This window comes from Nicotiana tabacum, chromosome 16 (assembly GCF_000715075.1).
Source record: "Nicotiana tabacum cultivar K326 chromosome 16, ASM71507v2, whole genome shotgun sequence".
Lineage (NCBI taxonomy): Eukaryota > Viridiplantae > Streptophyta > Magnoliopsida > Solanales > Solanaceae > Nicotiana > Nicotiana tabacum.
Genome location: NC_134095.1, coordinates 62,741,723 through 62,763,196, shown reverse-complemented (window position 1 = coordinate 62,763,196; position 21,474 = coordinate 62,741,723). Strand labels below are relative to the sequence as shown.

The 21,474-nt window shown below is 38.0% G+C and overlaps 1 long non-coding RNA gene across 6 annotated transcripts; it reads right to left on the bottom strand.

The window, feature by feature from the left end:
- Window positions 1-10,308: 10,308 nt before the first annotated feature.
- On the bottom strand, window positions 10,309-21,022 carry LOC107765786 (uncharacterized). 6 transcript variants are annotated; one of them, XR_001643505.2, is made up of 3 exons: window positions 18,426-21,006; window positions 18,116-18,268; window positions 10,309-10,876 (listed from the first exon to the last, which is right to left on the bottom strand). It is a non-coding gene; the product is annotated as an uncharacterized LOC107765786 (long non-coding RNA). The 6 variants fall into 6 exon arrangements; XR_001643503.2 differs by adding an exon at window positions 16,891-16,943 and having other exon boundaries at window positions 18,116-21,004; XR_001643506.2 differs by having other exon boundaries at window positions 18,965-21,002.
- Window positions 21,023-21,474: the final 452 nt, after the last annotated feature.

Here is a 21,474-nt window from a genome sequence, read left to right as displayed (position 1 = left end):
GGGATTTAAAAGAGAAATTTTGGGATTTTATCTACAATTTAAGAGAATATAAATGTCACGACCCGGATTTTCCACCCTCGGTAGTCGTGATGGCGCTTACTAGTGTGAGCTAGGCAAGCCAATTATTGAACAAGTAACCTTTTTAACCTTTTTATACTCTTTAACAGTTATAAAGCAATAACGTGTAAACAACGAAAATTTAAAATAAGCGGAAGAAAAGTAATAAAATATCTGATCATGTAACTAATACAACTGTTTAAGCCTTAACCACCCAGAACTGGTGTCATAGTGTCACCGACGATCTAAGATTTACTACATACAAAGTCCGAAAAATAAACGATACATTGTTTCTGAATGAAGGAAATGAAACAGGGATAAAGGGATAGAGGGAGACGCCAGGGCCTGCGGACGCCTGCAGATCTACCTTGGATCTCCGCGTAGACTGAAGGTAGCCACCAATCTACGATCCAAAAGCTGCTCCGGGATCTGCTCATAGTGCAGAGTGTAGTATTAGCACAATCGACCCCATGTGCTGGTAAGTGGCTAGCCTAACCTCGGCGAAGTAGTGACGAGGCTAGGACCAGACTACCACATAACCTGTGCAATTCAACTATATACAGCGAAAAAGAAGAACATTAATATACAGTCAAGTATGGGAGGGAGAAATATGTTGCGGGGAAATATCGAATATTAACATAAGAACAACAAATAAATATAAGGATCACCACAGTTCAATTGAAAATAGGAAGGGATATCATGCTGCGGAATACAACAAGTATTAACAGGAAATCAACAATTAAATGTAGAGAAACCATAACTCAGTTATCAATAGAAATCAGGAAATCAAAGACAAGTGCATGACATCACCCTTCATGCTTTAGCACTCCCTCACCAAAACAATACACGGCATCATCCTTCGTGCTTTACACTCTTCCTCACCCAAGCAACAAATCACAAGGCAAATAGGGTAAGGGAATCTATAACATCGAAATAAAATCAAGTAACAACAGAAAATCAATAAGTAAACGTAAAGGACAACATAACTCAATTATCAGCAAGAATCAAGAAAATCAAAGACAAGTGCACGGCATCACCCTTTGTGTTTTTACTCTCGTCATCACCATAAGAATCAACATAAACTGCACGGCATCACCCTTTGTGCTTTTACTCTCATCCTCACCATAAACTTAATATAATAGGCACGGAATAGTGCATCGTACGGAACGCCATCACCCTTCGTGCTTTACACTCTTCTTCACAAAAATCATACACGGCATCACCCTTCGTGCTTTATCACTCTTCCTCACCAAAACAATACACGACATCACCCTTCGTGCTTTTACACTCTTCCTCACCCAAACAACAATCACAAATAATAGGGCAAGGGAATAAATGAAATTACGATAAGAATCCCCGCAAGGGAATAATAGTTCAACAATCAAGTCCCGGCAAGGGAATAACATCAAAAGAAACATCAACATCCCGGCAAGGGAGATAACATTAAAAGCAACAATATCCCAGCAAGGGAGATAATATAATTATTCTCTTTTCTTTTTCACTTTTACTTCACAACTCACTTCACCACTTTGAGCCAATGCTCTAAAAGGTTCAATTTCCACTTATACTTTCACATTTCATTGTACAACTCGAGCCAACACTCCTCAATGTTCAAATGTCACAATTACTTCCACAAACTTTACCCGACAATAGAAATCATCATCAAAACATAAATAATACAACGAGGTCATAATAGTCACAATATAAGACTCACGGACATGCTTGACAACAACGTATAGATACTCACACCATGCCTATTCGTCGTACTCGACAAATACCACATAGAAAATAGGACTCAACTCCTAATCCCTCAAGCTAAGGTTAGACCAAACACTTACCTCGATGCCACGAACACAATTCACGTCTCAACTATCGCTTTACCTCTTGATTCCACCACCAATTCACTCGAATCTAGCCACAAGTTACTTAATTATATCAATAAATGCTAAATGAATCAACTCCAATGCATGAAAATGAGTTTTCCAAAGTTTTACCCAAAAAGTCAAAAATTGTCCCCGGGCCCACATGGTCAAAACCCGAGGTTCGAACCAAAACCCGATTACCCATTCCCCCACGAACCCAAATATATAATTTGTTTTGAAATCGGACCTCAAATCGAGGTCCAAATTCCCAATTTTTGAAAAACCTAGGTTCTACCCAAAATACCCAATTTCCCCCATGAAAATTATTGATTTTGAGTTGAAATCATGTTAAAAGATTTTACTGATTGAAGGAAACGAGTTGAAATTGACTTACAATCGATTTGGAAGAAGAGTTGTTCTTGAAAAATCGCTCTAGGGAGTTTATATTTTGAAAAGATGTGAAAAATGGTTGATTTTTGGCTAAGCATAAAAATTGCGGCCAATGTGGCTAGGAGAGTTGAGATGGTTCTATCGCAGGGGAAAAAAAGGGCTTGCATTTGCGAGCTGGGAATTGCGATCCATATGTCGCATTTGCGGCGACTGACTTCAAGCTGGAGGATCGCATTTGCGATCAAAATCCTCGCAATTGCGAAGATAGGCTGGCCTGGGCTTCTTTTGCAATTGCGACCAAGCCCTCAAATTTGCGATATCGCATATGCGAGCCAGGCTTCGCACAGGCCTGCACAGAAATGGCTGAAGCCTGCAATTCTTTAAGTCCAAAAATTCACCCCGTTGCCTATCCAAAACTCACTTGAGCCCTCGGGCTCCAAACCAAACATGCCCACCAACCTAAACACATCATACGGACTCGCTCGTGCATTCAAATCACTAAAATAACATCAACAACTATGAATTTAGCATCAAAATCATGAAATTTTCTTAAGAACTTCAAATTTCTAATTTTATCAAAAATGATCCGATTCACGTCGTTTCAAGTCCGTTTCTTACCAAATTTCACAGACTTATTTTAAATCACATATAAGACGTGTATCAGGCGCCAGAACCAAAATACGAGCCCGATAAAATTAAGTTCTAATCACAATTCATTTCCAAATCTCATAAATAATTTCAGAAAATAATTTTCTTTAAAAAAATTATTTCTCAGGCTTGGGACCTCGGAATTCGGTTCTGGGCATCCATCCAAGTCCCATATTTTCCTACGGACCTCCGGGTCCAGGTCCGTTTACCCAAAATATTGGCCGAAGTCAAATTAAATCCATTTTAAAGTCAAAATTCATCATTTTCCAAAGATTTTCACATAATAGCTTTTCGACTACGCGCCCGGACTGTGCACACAAATCGAGGTGATTCTGAAAACGGCTCCGCATATCGGACTCGGACTCCCAGGTTGATGCCTCAGTAGGCTGACCTCTCCACTGAACACGGACATAAGGAAAACTCTTCAATCTCAACTGACGAACCTGCCGGTCTAGAATAGCTACCGGCTCCTCCTCATAAGACAAGTCCTTGTCCAACTGGACAGTGCTGAAATCTAACATGTGGGATGGATCGGCGTGATATTTCTGAAGCATGGACACATGAAATACTAGATGCACGGCTGATAAGCTTGGCGGCAACACAAGTCTGTAAGCCACCTCTCCCACTCGATCAAGAATCTCAGACGGGCCAATGAACCTAGGGCTAAGCTTGCCCTTCTTCCCAAATCTCATCACGCCCTTCATAGGTGACACCCGAAGCAATACCCGCTCACCGACCATGAATGCCAAATCTTGAACCTTACGATCGGCATAACTCTTTTGCCTAGACTGAGCTGTACGAAGCCTATAGAATAATCCTAACCTTGTCCAAGACATCCTGAACCAGATCTGTACCCAACAACCGAGCCTCCCCCGGCTGAAACCATCCAACCGGAGACCAACACCGCCTACCATACAAAGCATCATACCGAGCCATCTGGATACTCGACTGGTAGCTATTGTTGTAGGCAAACTACGCTAAAGGCAAAAACTGATCCCACGAGCTTCCAAAGTCAATGACACAAGCTTGGAGCATATCCTCCAAAATCTAAATAGTCCGCTCGGACTGCCCGTCCATCTGAGGATGAAAGGCTGTGCTCAACTCAACCCGTGTGCCCAACTCTCGCTGAACTGCTCTCCAGAAATGGGAGGTAAATTGCGTACCTCGGTCCGAAATGATAGACTCGGGTACACTATGAAGGTGAACTATCTCCCGGATATAGATCTTAGCTAACCTCTCGGAAGAGTAGGAGACTGCCATAGGAATGAAATGTGCTGATTTGGTCAGCCTATCAACAATAATCCACACTGCATCGAACTTCCTCTGAGTCCGTGAGAGTCCTACAACGAAATCCATAGTGATACGCTCCCACTTCCACTCAGGAATCTCAATCTTCTGGAACAAACCACTAGGTCTCTGATGCTCGTACTTAACCTGATGACAATTCAAACACTGAGCTGCATATGCAACAATGTCCTTCTTCATTCTTCTCCACCAATAATGCTGCCACAAATCCTGATATATTTTCGCGGCGCTCAGATAAATAGAGTACGGGGAACTATGGACCTCCTCTAAAACTAACTCTTGGAGTCCATCCACATTAGACACACAAACTCGAGTCTGCAATCTCAAAACTCCATCATCTCCTAAGGTAACCTGCTTGGCACCTCCATGCTGCACCGTGTCTCTAAGGACACACAAATGAGGATCATTATATTGTCGATCTCGGATACACTCCAATAAAGAAGAACGAACGACTGTGCAAGCTAACATACGGCTGGGCTCCGAAACATCCAGCCTCACGAACTGATTGGCCAAAGCCTGAACATCAAAAGCAAGCGATCTCTCACCGACCGAAATATAAGCAAGACTGCCCATACTAGCTGACTTCCTACTTAAAGCATCGGCCACCACATTGGCATTTCCCGAATGATATAAGATGGTGATATCATAGTCCTTTAATAGCTCCAACCACCTTCTCTGCCACAAATTTAGCTCCTTTTGCTTGAACAAATATTGCAGACTCTTGTGATCCGTGAACACCTTACATGCCACGCCATACAGATAATGCCTCCAAATCTTCAATGCGTGAACAATGGCTGCTAACTCCAAATCATGGACTAGATAGTTCTTCTCATGGATCTTCAACTGCTGTGAAGCATAGGCAATGACCTTTCCATCCTGCATCAAAATCGCACCAAGTACAATACGAGATGCATCACAATAAACCGTATACGACCCTGAACTTGTGGGCAAAACCAACATCCGTGTTGTAGTCAGAGCTGTCTTGAGCTTCTGAAAGCTCGTCTCACACTCGTCAGACCATCTAAACTGGGCACCCTTCTGGGTCAACCTGGTCATCGGGGCTGCAATAGATGAAAACCCCTCCACGAACCGATGATAGTAGCCTACCAATCCTAAGAAACTCCGAATCTCTGTAGTTGATGCTGGTCTAGGCCAGTTCTTGACTGCCTCAATCTTCTTCGGATCAATCTGAATACCCTTTGCTGATACAACATGACCCAGGAATGCAACTGAACTCAGCCAGAACTCACACTTCAAAAACTTAGCATATAACTGACTATCCCTCAAAGTCTAAAGAACCACTCTAAGATGCTTCTCGTGCTTCTCCCGGCTACGAGAATATATCAAAATATCATCAATGAAGACTATCACGAACAAATCCAAGTAAGGCCTGATACTTGTTTCATCAACTCCATAAAAGTTGTTGGGGCATTTATTAACCCGAATGACATCACCAAGAACTCATAATGCTCGTACCGAGTGCGGAAAGCGTCTTAGGAACATCGGATGCCCTAATCCTCAACTGATGGTAGCCAGATCTCAAATTGATCTTCGAGAAGACCTTGGCACCCTGAAGCTGATCAAACAAATCATCAATCCTCGGCAATGGATACTTATTCTTGATTGTAACCTTGTTCAACTACCGGTAATCAATACACATTCTCATCGATCTGTCCTTCTTCTTAACAAACAACTCCGGTACACTCCAAGGCGAAACACTACGTCTAATGAAACCTTTCTCAAGCAAGTCTTGCAACTGCTCCTTCAACTCTTTCAACTCAAGCGGGGCCATACGATACGACGGGATAGAAATGGGCTGAGTACCTAGAGCCAAATCAATGCAAAAGTCAATATCCCTGTCAGGCGGCATACCCGGCAGGTCCGAAGGAAATACCTCAGGAAACTCGCGAACAACAGGCACAAAATCAATAGAAGGAACCTCAACACTAGAATCACGAACATAGGCCAAATAGGCCAAACACCCCTTCTCGACCATACTCCGAGCCTTCATATAAGAGATAACACTGCAGGTAGAATGACCAGGAGTCCCTTTTCACTCTAAACAAGGTAAACCTGGTAAGGCTAAGGTCACAGTCTTGGCATGGCAGTCCAAGATAGCGTGATAAGGTAATAACCAATCCATCCCTAATATGACATCGAAATCAACCATGTCTAGAAGCAGCAAATCTACACGAGTCTTAAGACCCCCAATCACAACTACACAAGAACGATGGACTCGATCTACCACAATAGAATCACCCATCGGTGTAGACACATGAATAGGAGTACTCAAAGAATCACTAGGCATGACCAGATACAGTGCAAAATAACATGACACATAGGAGTATGTAGATCCTAGATCAAATAAAACTGAAGCATCTCTGCTACAAACCAGAACAATACTTGTACCTCCACCTCTAATACCTCTACCTCCACCTCTAGCACATCTACCTCTGCCTCTAATACCTCTACCTCCACCTCTAGCTAGTTGAGTAGGCTAAACGAGTCCCTCAATGAACCTCCTCACTCTCTCTAAGTGGGAAGTATGATAAGAGCATGACGGTCCAAGTCGACGAATCTGGTCTCATACTGAGTAACAGTCATAGAACCCTGCTAGAGATGCTTAAACTGCCTCCGATAGATCTCTCTCTGAGTGATAGGGAGAAACTTCTCCAGAAATAGCTAAGTAAACTGCTCCTAAGTCGAAGCTGGTGACGCAACTGGTCTAGCCAAATAATAACCTCTCCAACAAGTCTTTGCAGATCCAGACAAGTGAAAAGTAGCAAAGTCGACCCCATTGGTCTCCACTATCCCCATGTTCCTGAGAACCTCATGACAACTGTCTAGATAATCCTGGGGATCGTCAGAAGATGCACCGCTGAAAATGGTAACGAGGAGCTTGGTAAAACCTATCCAACCTCCACAAAGCCTCCGAAGATGTAGCTGATCTAACACTGGTCTGTGTTGATGTTCGGCTGAAGAAGTGATACGTGACCTCGCCATTCGCGAAAGGACAAGAGTAGAGGTTTCAATTTAGCATTGAGAGAACAAAATCGCACGATAGGAAAGAATAGATGTGAAGATTTTTCCTAACTCTGTAGCCTATGGGGGATAAATACAGACGTCTCTGTACCGATCCCCCAGACCCTACTAAGTTTGTTTATGAACTGTGAGACCCATGTAACCTAGAGCTCTGATACCAACTTGTCACGACCCGGATTTTCCACCCTCGGGAGTCGTGATGTCACCTACTAGTGTGAGCTAGGCAAGCAAATTATTGAACAAGTAACCTTTTAAACCTTTTTTATACTCTTTAATAGTTATAAAGTAATAACGTGTAAACAGCGAAAATTTAAAATAAATGGAAGAAAAGCAATAAAATATCTGATCATGTAACTAATACAACTGTTTAAGCCTTAACCACCCAGAACTGGTGTCATAGTGTCACAGAAGATCTATGATTTACTACATACAAAGTCTGAAAAATAAACGATATACTGTTTCTGAATGAAGGAAATGAAACAGGCATAGAGGGAGACACCAGGGCCTGCGGATGCCTGCAGGTCTACCTTGGATCTCCGCGTGGACTAAAGGTAGCCACCCAATCTACGATCCAAAAGCTGCTCCGGGATCTGCACATAGTGCAGAGTGTAGTATCAACACAGCCGACCCCATGTGTTGGTAAGTGCATAGCCTAACCTCGGTGAAGTAGTGACGAGGCTAGAACCAGACTACCGCATAACCTGTGCAATTCAACTATATACAGTGGATAAGAAGAACATTAATATACAGTCAAGTATGGGAGGAGGAAACATGTTGCGGGGAAATATCGAATAATAACATAAGAATAACAAATAAATATAAGGATCACCACAGTTCAATTGAAAATAGGAAGGGGAAATCATGTTGCGGGATACAACAAGTATCAACAGGAAACCAGCAATTAAATGTAGAGAAACCGTAATTCAGTTATCAATAAAAATCAGGAATCAAAGACAAGTGCACCACGTCACCCTTCGTGCTTTAACACTCCCTCACCAAAACAATACATGGCATCACCCTTCGTATTTTACACTCTTTCTCACCCAAGCAACAAATCACAAGGCAAATAGGGTAAGTGAATCTATAATATCGAAATAAAATCAAGTAAGAACAGAAAATCAGTAAGTAAACGTAAAGGACAACATAACTCAATTATCAACAAGAATCAGGAAAATCAAGGACAAGTGCACGGCATAACCCTTCGTGCTTTTACTCTCGTCCTCACCATAAGAATCAACATAAACTGCACGGTATCACCCTTTGTCCTTTTACTCTCATCCTCACCATAAAATCAATATAATAGGCACTAAATGGTACATCGTGCGACACAACATCACCCTTCGTGCTTTACACTCTTCTTCACAAAAATCATGCACAGTATCACCCTTCGTGCTTTGCCACTCTTCCTCACCAAAACAATATACGGCATCACCCTTCGTGCTTTTACACTCTTCCTCACCCAAACAACAATCACAAATAATAGGGTAAGGGAATAAATGAAATTACGATAAGAATCATGGCAAGGGAATAATAGTTCAACAATTAAGTCCCGGCAAGGGAGTAACATCAAAAGAAACATCAACATCCCGGCAAGGGAGATAACATTAAAAGCAACAATATCCCGGCAAGGGAGATAATATAATGATCCTCTTCTCTTTTTCACTTTTACTTCACAACTCACTTTACCACTTTGAGCCAATGCTCTAAAAGGTTCAATTTCCACTTATATTTTCACATTTCGATGTACAACTCGAGCCAACGCTCCTTAATGTTCAAATGTCACAATTACTTTCACAAACTTTGCCCAACAATAAAAATCATCATCAAAGCATGAATAATACAACGAGGCCATAATAGTCACAATATAAGGCTCACGGGCATGCTTGACACCAACGTATAGATACTCGTCACCATGCCTATACATTGTACTCGACAAATACCACATAGCAAATAGGAATCGAATCCTAATTCCTCAAGCTAAGGTTAGACCAAACACTTACCTCGATGCCACAAATACAATTCACGTCTCAACTATCGCTTTACCTCTTGATTCCACCACCAATTCACTCGTATCTAGCCACAAGTTACTTAATTATATCAATAAAGGCTAAATGAATCAACTCCAATGCATAAAAATGAGTTTTCCAAAGTTTTACCCAAAAAGTCAAAAATTGCCTCCGGGCCCACATGGTCAAAACCCGAGGTTCGAACCAAAACCCGATTACTCATTCCCCCACGAACCCAAATATATAATTTGTTTTGAAATCGGACCTCAAATCGAGGTCCAAATCCCCAATTTTTGAAAAACATAGGTTCTACCCAAAACACCCAATTTCCCCCATGAAAATTATTGATTTTGAGTTGAAATCATGTTAAAAGATGTAAATGATTGAAGAAAACGAGTTGAAATTGACTTACAATCGATTTGGAAGAAGAGTTGTTCTAGAAAAATTGCCGTAGGGAGTTTATATTTTGAAAAGATGTGAAAAATGGTTGATTTTCGGCTAAGTATAAAAATTGCAGGTTGCAGATATGGGAATTGCGAACCCCGACCTCTGTTAGGTTCGCATTTGTGAAAAAGGGCTTGCATTTGCCAGCTGGGATTTGCAATCCATATGTCACATTTGTGATGACTACCTCAAGCTAGGGGATCGCATTTGCGATCAAAATCCTCGCAATTGCGAAGATAGGCTGGCCTTGGCTGCTTTCGCAATTGCGACCAAGCCCTCGCAAATGCGAAGCCTGCAGGCCTGCACAGAAATGGCTGAAGCCTGTAATTCCTTAAGTCCAAAAATTTACCCCGCGGCCTAACCAAAACTCACCCGCCAAGATTTTGTTATCTCTAATCCCGCCTTTAAACCCTCTATACTTATCTCTCACGTACATTAGGAGTGATGTTATTCAACAACTACCTACATATGTACCCTCTCTCTCAAACAATACATACTAAATAGGCACGGTGAATTGATGGCCATTCAATCAATAACAGTGAACACGTAGTTGAATAAGTAGAAAAATCTAATGGTTCAATTATATAAAAACATAACGAGACTTTATTTTACAAAAGGTTCCATCAAAACCATAGATAACAAATTATCTATTCTTAATAGTATGCAAAACTACAATAATAGAATTCATAACCAATAATAAAAATAGGAAGAAGGAAGTGAAAAACTCGTAGAAGAATTCTCTTCTTTGCTCCTAGCATGTTCTTGCCTCCTTGGGTCGAATCCCCTCTAATGATGTCTACCTCTTTTAAAAAATAACTTTAAGAAGTATTTATAATATAGGGTTAACGTGTCCACGTCAAAAACTAAGGAGGAAATAAAATTGGCTCAGATAGCATCATCGACGCAAGGCACTGTCTGGGGAACCAATATTTCCGTTCGAGGCACTCTTTATGGAACCAATATTTCCGTGCGAGGCACTGTCTATGGCATCAATGTTTCTGCGCGAGGCACTGTCTATAGTCATGACTTTTTATTGCCTTGTACGTCTTCTTTTATTGCTCCATTTTGTAGCTTTGAGGTACCATTTTATGCAACTTTTCTTCAATTCATGTCCAAGCATTTCTACACGTAAAATAAACTCTATTAAACTCAATTTTCGCACAAATTAACATACAAACAACAAGAAAGTAGGGTAAATAAAATCAAAATATATGGAATTATAGCACAACATTAAAGTTATTGGGTTGTATTTGACTATATTTGAGGCGTTCGAAGGTTGATTTGAAAGGAAAAGCTATGTTGGAAGGTTGAGGCTATTAGTGAGTGGAGGCAAGTCTCTTGTCTACCTAGTAAGAGGAAATTCTTCCCATAGGTGATTTGTTGCTATTTGCTACATGATTTAGGTGCTTCAAATATGTGAGGTGGCGAGCGCATATGCGTGGTTAGGTTTTAACTATAGCCAAATAAAGTTAGACTTATGTCTTGCCTTATTGAGACTTTATGAATTATTAGGCATGCTTCCTTGATTCTTTGACTGCGTGATAGATCATAAATTATATTTAGAGATTATGTGATAATTATGACTTATTGATTGAACTTGACAGACTTCTTTTACCGTGCTGAACTTTGTATTTTGGCCATATTCATGTAGTTGCCTTATTTGACTTATGATTTGAGGTTATTGCCACTTGTGGCTCATATTCGGTATTCGATCGGACTTTAAAATAACAAATGAACATGTTGAATTATGATGGATTGTTGGATTACATGATTAGCCATAGCTACCTCTTATAAATGTTGATGTTCATCCATATTTTACTATTATTTTCCAATACGCTTTTATTACATCATCTCATATGCATATATATGAGTTAGAGAATTGGATATTGAGAAAAATTGAGGATTTGGCACAAAGGATATTATGAGCGGATATTAATTATGGACTTCAATATTATTAATGAATTGGGTTGCACGTCTGAACAATGCTTGGATATGGATCCGTCCCTCCGAATTCAGGTGAGTGCCTATATTACTCTAGGCCCTATGAGCGCATGCACTTAAATTGGTGCTAGTTTGGATCCTTGGCTAGTGTCAGGTATATAGTTGGTACTGTGAGGTGTTGAGGTAGATCACGAGCATATATATGCATTCTAGATTAATGTCGTAGCCTTTACACATATTCTTATCCTGATTCTTAAAGTAATTTTGATATGTGATTATGTATTGCGGTTCTTTGCCTGAAAAGCATGCCTAAATATCCTTTACTACTGTGACTTAACCTTTATATCTATTTGGTGATACCATGCCTTACTTAATGCTTTTTTAATGCTTTCACTTGCTTATTATAATGTTAGTGATTGTCAGTGTCGATCCCTTGCTACCACTTCTTCGAGGTTATACTTGATACTTTCTGAGTACCGTAGTTTGTACTCATACTATACTTTTGTATTTTTTTTATGCAGATTCTGAAATCGATACCAGTCATACTCGTCCAGCTACTTAGTAGCTTGCATTCAGAGACTGCATGATGGGCTACCTACTCGTTCGATCCGCAACACATGGAGTCCCCCTCCCTTGATTGTCTATTTCTGCCTTTTGCATCTTTCATATTGATATTGCTATATTGTTAGATACTGTTTACTTTTATTATCATTAGATGCTCGCGATAGTTGTGACATCTGAGTTTTGAGCATTGCTAGACAGTTGTGGTCGTCTTTAGACCTTGTCTCAAATATTATTTGTCTTTATATTGGTTTGAGACTATTTCTGCTTTTATATTCATTATAATTCTTTTTGTAACTTAACAAATTGACTTCTATCTTGTTATTGAATATTGACTTGCCTAGCAAATAAATTAGGCGCTATCACGATTTTTGGTGTGATTTTAGGTCATGGCGGTATTAATGACTGAAGAACTTTTTTGAGGGGAAGAGAGGAATAGCCCACCTTGAGTGTTAATGATTGAAGAACCTATCTTAATTTATGTGTTATACTTACTTTTTTAGTCTATCACAAAAAGAATATTATATTTCTCTATTTAGAAATAATTTAATTTTAAACTTTAATTAATACATGACTTGTTTTAGATCATAAATTTTAATATTCTTTCTTTCTTTTTTTTCAAATTACATACCTAAAATAAATATTGTCACATAAAGTGAAACGGAAGAAGTAGGAAATACTAAGGTAGAACTAAGGACACAACTCTGTGATTGTGTGTGTGATTGTGTGTGTGATTGTGTGTGTGAATAGAGTATGGGCTTAGGGGACAATGTTAGAGAAGAAAGATTCTCTTGAATCATCAACTACCATCTACAAGAATCAAGTCATGTGGAGTGTCCATTTTGAAGTAAAAACGAAGAACGATAAGAAGGAAAAAGAAAAGGCAGAAATTGGAGCTAAAAAGGTACATATGTCAATAGGCCTACCATGTTATGTAAAGACCAAATTGATTTGAAATTCTAATAAAGCCTTTTACAAGAAGCACCTTCATCAAGTTTGGACAGAACGATATGCCCAATCTAAAAGTGTTCTTTGACTTTTGAGCCTGCAAAAGTAGTCTTTATTGCCCTACATTGTACTTTTTCTTTTTTTCTTTTTTCTTTTTTCTTTTTTAAAAAAAGGCTACTTCCTAAGAAATTCCTTTTGGAATGCAAATTGGGGGGGGGGGGGAGTGGAAAAGGCATATATAAAACTCAACATACTTACAATGTAATTTGAGTTTAAGGTGTAAAATTATTTATCATAATATATTAGGTTATTTATAAGGTTATTATACGTAAATATGTATGATTAACATTAATTAGTAACCTGATAAAAAGGTAAATAACTTGCAATAATAAGTTAAACTATATCAATCTTATTATAAAAAAATGTCTAGATTACCGGTGCATTTAACTTAAATGACCTTATACACTTAGCAGATTTAGATGATAGTTTTTCAATATTTTCTTGAGTAATAGCTTTGATTTTTCTTTTTTCTTGTTTGAGTGTATGATCAACTGTCCTTTCATGTCTCTATCTTGGTAGGTTTGATTTTATTGAGCAATAATCATCATGTTAGAGAAACTTTCATATTGTATTATTAATTTCAATTTAGAGAAAAATAAGTTCTTTTTTCTACTTCAAAATATACTGATAATATCATCACTTGCAAGAACAGAAGCTAGCTTTTCATTACTGATTCTTGAAAATAAGGACCCTAAACCGTTGAATAACATTCTTCTAATAATTCATAATTATAATAGAATCTCTTCGTTAAAATATCAACACGGTTTGTTGTAGTTTTCTAAGAAAAAAATGCAACATTAATTGTCGTTATTCGTTAAACTGGTGATCTGTAAAGAGAAAGTACAGTATCATTCTTGCTTTCCATGATCACCTTATCACCATTATCCAATTTACTAAAGTTTTCTCTTTGGGAAAGCACAAAGAGAAACTAAATAAAAGTTTTTCCAAGGCAATCTCTAACCCCTTTCTTCATTTTCTCCTCCAAAATGGAGTAAAATTATTTTAACCATTACTCCATTTTTTACTCCAAAACGAAATATTCCATTTAATATTCTTCTCTCTTCAATATTATATTATTATCTTTTATTTATATTTTATTTCTTATTTCTATTGAAGAAATTCTATCTTTTTTTTTCTTTTATATATATTCATCACATATAATTTATATTCCTTTCTTATATAACCACTTATTATAAAATTATTTTATACCATAAATTTTTAAATAAGTGTAACGACCCGGCCGGTCGTTTCATGAGTTACCGCTCTGTTTTCCCCATTCTGCTTCTTATTGCTTTTTACAGTTGTATTATGTGTTATCGGGTTGATTGGTTCGGGTTCGGAGAGGTTTTAGTAAGGTTTGAGACACTTAGTCTCTTTTGTGTAAGCTTAAGTTGGAAAAATCAACCGGGTGTTAACTTATGTGTTAGAGGGCTCGGATGTGAGTTCTGATAGTTCGGATAGCTTCGGGAGGTGATTTGGGACTTAGGAGAGTAATCAGAATACGTTTTGGAGGTCCAGAATAGATTTAGGCTAGAATTGGCGAAATTGGAATTTTGGCGTTTTCCGGTTGGTAGGTGAGATTTTGATATAGGGGTCGGAATGGAATTCTGGGAGTTGTAGTAGGTCCGTTGTGTCATTTGGGATGTGTGTGCAAAATTTTAGGTCATTCGCACGTGATCTGATAGACTTTTTGTTCGAAAGCGGAATTTAGAAGTTTTTGAAATTCTTAGGCTTGAATCCAATGTGATTTTGGTGTTTTGATATTGTTTTGGGCGTTCCGAAGATTGGAACAAGTTTGAATGAGGTTATGGGAATTGTTAGCATGTTTGGTTGGGGTCCCCGAGAGCCTCGGGTGAGTTTCGGATGGTTGAACAGACCATTTTAAGTTAAAGAAAAGTTGTAGATTTTGGTTTCAGCTGTTGCAGACATTTTGTTCTTCGCGTTCGCGAGTGGACCCTCGCGATCATGAAGGGTCAGGAAGGGAGGCTGGAGATTTGTCCTTCGCATTCACGAGGGGGTCCCACGTTCGGGAAGGGTCGGAATGGGAAGCATCGCGTTCGCAAGATGCCTGACTGCGTTCGCGATGGTTGGTGAGGCTCAGGCATCGCATTCGCGATGATGTGGTCGCGTTCGCGTAGGAGAATTTTGGTCATTGGAATTTTTGTGATTCGCGAACGCAAGGCTTTGACCGCGTTCGCGAAGAAGGACTTCTGATCGCTAGGCAGAATGTTTAAAAGGCCATTTTCGCGAGTTTTGGCCTAAGTTCAACATTGTTTTACTCGGTTTTGGAGATTTTTGAGAGAGATTGAAGAGGGAATCAAAGAGAACTTGTTGGAGGTAAGAATTTTGTACTTAATACTCGATCCTATTGTGATTTCTACCTAATTAAACATGAAATTTAGGGAATTTGAAGCATAAATTGGGGAGTTAGGGCATGGAAACTTGAGGCTTTAATCTAGGGATTTAAGGGGTTATTTATAGTTGGATTTTGGTATTCTTGGTATGTATGAACTCGTGAGAGGATAAGGATTCCGTTGATGTGATTTTTATCGAGTTTTGAGAAGTGTGCCCGGGGGTCGGGTTTGGCCAATTTCGGAATTTTTGGTATAATTTGATTATTTTCGCTTGGGCTTCGATCCTTTAGCATATTATAATGTTATGATTCTGATTTTGGGTAGATTCGGCACGAGTTGAGGCCGAGGCGAGAGGCAAAGGCATCCACTACAAGAAAAACGTCCTTTAAGGAAGAGAAATCTGGTTCCTAAAGATCCAAATCTGGTCCTAATAGAGCAATTATGACGGGAAAAAGCTGGTCGTCATCCGTCGTAATAGCCTCCGATGCCAAAAGTCAATAACGACGAGTTTAGAAACCCGGTCGTTAATTGTTGTTTGTGACGGACAAAATATCTGGTCGCTAAATACATTTAGAGATAACATATCTCGTCCCAGTAGACGATTAATATATTATGAAAAATATATATTTGCTCGTCGTTAAAAAGTATTAGCGACCAGCCTTCTCCTCACTAATAGATAATAAAGATATTATGGAAAATATATATTTGCCCGTCGTTAAATATTTTAGCGACCAACATTCTCCTCCCTAATAGACGATAAATATATTATGAAAAATATATATTTTCCGGTTGTTAACCAGTTTTGGCGGCCAACCTTTAACTGGTTGTAGATTGTCTTTTAGATACGAACAATACTGGCCCCTATTTAAAATAATTGTAGTAACTTTAACGACCGTATTTCTGGTCTTTTATTACCCACAAGCAGTCCTAAAGCTTGACATCACAAAAAAGTTATTCTTATCAATAAATGTCAAATTGCTATATAAAAAGCTATTAATTACATAGTTAACATCTCATGATGTTATATAGTTTCAATATTTGCTCAACACCTTAACAAAAAAACTTAGCTAACATCCTGAGCTAGACTATGATATCATGTTTTACGTAATATTCCTAGCAAAATAATAATAAGGTTGTGTTTCTTTTAAACTTTCATCTTGATTTGTAGCTTCAATCTTCAAAACTAGTAAGTAAAAATTTTAAAAAGACGATAAATAACTATTGATGAAATAATATATGTAAATTTATACTAGCAATGGTTAAACCGCTTACCCCAAATGCAGTCTAAATTTATCAGGTGTTATCCAACAACAACATCAAAAGTGCTACAAGAATATAAGGAAATTAATTAGAAAAGTTTTGGAACAGTAAATCAAACTTCGATTTGATAAAAGAATCGAATCGGGGATTTGTACACTGTTAGTAAGTCCCTTTTCCCCTGGACTTACTATTGTTAAAACCTGTAGACTTCATTTCAGTATGTTTGATTTATCAATTTTTCAAACAAGAAAACTTAAATCTTTCTTTACAAAATAAATAATTTATACGTCAATTATTAATGATTTGAAACCAAAAATTAGCTTTCAAAGGTGCCTGTTCGAAAGTGACAATTAATTTTGTCACAAGATTCACCAGGGTAAGACACAAAAGAACATTATTAGAACTTTCTCAACATGCAGTTTCATGTTGTAAAAACGATGCATATTATCTTGTATACTCTTTTTTCCTTTTAATGATAAGCTAGTCTTACATCCTATTTGACGTCCTAAAGTATACATTCTCAGGTATCTGCATAATGTCTTATGCATTTTGAAACATATTCTATCCCTATATCTTTCTGATGTACTACGAAGCAAAATCAGTTAGTTTTCATGCATCAGAAATAGGATAACGAACAAACTGTCGATGCTGATTAAAACCTGTTGGCAGACAACAATTCAGATTTGAGAAGGAAACGGAAGTGTATCTGAATATGACAAGGAAAATGACAATACTAATCGAACACCAACGACAGACAACAATCAAGATTGGCGAAAGAGAGTAAGTGAATCAAAAACCCATGCACTATCCTCAAGAAATTCAACACTAATCTTACTTTCAATACACATGATTAATAATGTGGTTATGAGCATCCACATATTTGTCAGATATTATTACCTGGACTTACTATTGTTAAAACCTGTAGCTTAATTCTTTATCATATATTTCTCCTTTATTAGTCAATAACTTGATTATAGTTTCCACAACTGCTTGTAATTGATTATAGCCTAATGCATTTGATGAACTTAACAGCAGTTAAGGTTGAGGCCTCAATAATGTCGGGACGAGTAACCCTCAATGCTCAGATTATCTACTTCCAACTTCGTGAACCCAAACTGTTATTCCCATCCTTGAGGCTCATTCATTCATAATATTGCAACAAAGATAGCAATAAGATAGAAATGGCTATATAAAAATAAACAAAAAAAATTAAAAAGCAGGGTATAGTGTTACTAACTTGATCAGCAGACAAAAGTAGTCATTCAGCTTAGCGATGTCGTAGGCGAGACATGTGATTATTGAGCAGCGAAAAATTCCCTTATTTTCTTCATTTCTTTCATCCCAAGATATGATCACGATGATCATTCATGTCAACACTCTCAAATTTATTCTACAATAATCAAAATATCTATTTAGTTAATGCACTGTTCAAGAAGCAGTTCATTGTGCAAGTTTAAGAAGAAGTTCATTCATAGTCTCAAAATTTGTTTCAGTATCATCACCAAATCGGTAAACTGACATAGGAGTTTCATCTCGAAAGGACTAACATAGTTATCCAAAGAGCACACTGTTCCCTGATGCATGCGCCCACATTTGGCATCTCTGTCCCTATCACTAACTAGAGCATAACTTCACACGCCACATGTGCAGAGGTCATTGTGCCCACATTTGGCATCTCTGTCCCTATCACAAACTGGAGCGTAACTTCACACGCCACATGTAAAGAGGTCATTGTGTATGTCATGTCAACAATATGTTTGCATTCTCTGTCCACATCACTAGAACATGAATTTGGATTGACCCCTAGCATGTTGAATTGTTTCTTCTCCTATCAAAATTCTATACTGCCTCCATATGGTTGTATACGTTGACAACAGTGTCATTACTAGCATAAACAGAAATAATTTGAAAAAACAAATAAACCAACTCTGTTTTATATTGCCTTGAAACAGAATTGCATTTCTGTTTACACAAGGTTTGCAGCACCTCACTGATCAAGCTAAATCACAAAAAGAGCATCATGAAAGGGGCATGTTGAACCATATCCAATATTGCTAGGAACAAAAAGAGCATGTTGCAATTGTACCTCAATAGCTGCCCACATGTGATTCAACTTTTCTTGCTTAATATCATTTCACGGTGATACTCCCAGCGGACACATATTGCGGTCACGAACTATTCTGCCCAAGTGCCTCGAAAATAGTTTGTTATTTGTTCCAATCGTTCGATTGTTATAAAAGGTTACTTTCAGCTTTTGTCCGACTTCAAGTGATGCAATTTCTTTGCAGTTATTCCTACCTTGAACTCTTTTTACCTTTTCAGGATTAGATGAACCTACAGTTGGATAATTTGATAAAACTATAGCAACAAAATTTAGTTTTACAAATTAATGACACATGGATTCAAAATGTCATACCTGTTTCAACTGTTTGGGAGTTTTTCATAGCTTGATCACTAGATGGAGGCAATAAAATATTGGTCTGCATATGCTTTTTCTTAAGAACCAATGAGTTTTTATCCATTGTTCGTATTTCTTAATTAGAAGACATGATAAAATTTGATCGTGTGCTTTTAGGAGTTTGCATACGTTGATTATCATAAACTGCATTCTTATGGAAAGATTCCACCTCATTTTCAGAAATCCCTAAAGAGGAGCACAAAAATCTAGGCGTTTGCTCTCGTTCCTTTCTTATAGAACATGGACCCAAGAAATCATATTAGTAAAAAATGTGGCATTTAATTATATATGCAATTAATTAACTGATAGCTCAATGATATCAACTACAATATAAATTAGTAACATTCAAGAATCTGCAACTCCAACAAGACAATAGGAATCAAACAAGCATGATCCAACATACCCAAAATTTATGTGAATCAAAAGGTTGCTTAAGACGAATAAAGGGGAAATTTCTTTGCAGAAATTCTAAGAAAGCAATAACTTGCTATCAAAATTTTACTTAAATAGTGTTGGTCAAGGTTAAAGGTTGAAGAAACAGAAAGGCATAATATTCTGAAACAGTACCAATCCAAACACACTTAGATTATAGATCAAGTGATCAACCAAACTACTACAATAGGAATCAAACAGCTGAAATTTGAATCAAACAACTGAAAGCTTAAACAAACATGGAAGAAGGAGGTAAACATAAGAGATGAGAATGAAAGAAATTTCTATAACTTCTTGCCTACTTTTTCCTTCCAGTATCTAGTTACTTATACTAACTCCCAGCACCTTTCTTGCCCTTCATGTGACATCTAGCTTCTTTGGCACAGTCCTCACACACATGCTCCTTCTTGACGCCACTTTCTGGACATCTAGGTTGGCATCTTTCTTGTCCAACTCACCCTCCAGCTCAGTAGGCTCTGGGTGCACAACATTATCCACCTAACAATGGGTGCCTAACCCTTCCAACATAAAACTAAAATTATTATGTGTCTATTTTTTTCCAATTTGTAACTGTACGAATTGCTATATATATCCCAAACCTTTCTCCTCCCTCCATTCATTGATAGCCATTCACCATAATAACTACTATTAACTAGAATAACCAGTCAAATTTAAAAATGCTCTAATAATTGACAAAATAACCATTCATTAGCCACAAATTCTGCAATTACAACTTAAATAGAGTACGCTGCTTTACCAAATACCTACGACAACTACTTTACATCTTGATTCTAGTAGCCAAGTTACAACCTAGAAGTTTTAACTATAATACAAACCACATAAAATAATATACCAAAAAAGCACTTTCTACAAAATAATTACCAAACCATTTCAGACTGTGGGGAACAAAGATTGCAAAACTCCAAATATTTGACCAAAATATTGAATGACAGTTGAAAATGAACTGTTTTCTCATTTTTTTTATTTCAGATTTGAAAAAACTTACTTGTTTCAACACAGAAGAGGAGTCATACCTGGGATTCGCAATCGAGGGAGGTCAAAAACTGGGTAGACCTGCGATACACAAGCCAACAAACTCGAACCACAAACTCAATTTGAGAAAACAAAATTCTTGGTCGTGAATAGAGAGGCAGACGAGTTTTGTGTATGTTTAAGACACTAGGGCATAAATTTTTGTTTTTGGAAAACAGAGAGTTTCTTTTAATTTTTTGGAATTTTTAATTATAGGATATTAGTTTTGACGCCTATTTTTTAGAAAATAAGATTTTTTAAATATTTTATTATTATATTAGACGATACTCTCTCCCGCTCATCGCCCCTGTTGGGGCCTACTAATATCATTTGGGACCGGTTACTAATTTTTTTAGGGACCAGATTGAATACCCTCGCAATAGAATATAAAATTAAGGACCACAATAAAATCTCGTCCTAATACATATACTTTTAGAGACGGGATTATTAACTCGAACCTAAATATTGGTCGCAAATAACACTTTTTCTTGTAGTGGTCGCAGAGTAGTAATTCACCCGGTTTGAGGTAAGTAACCATTGTAAATCTGGAACTAAGAGTACAAAACCCGGTATTTCGAATTGATTTGATAAATGAGGTGACACACATGCTAGGTGACGAGCGTGTGGGCGTGACCGGTAGGGATTGTGAATTGGTCCATCCCGTAGCGACTATT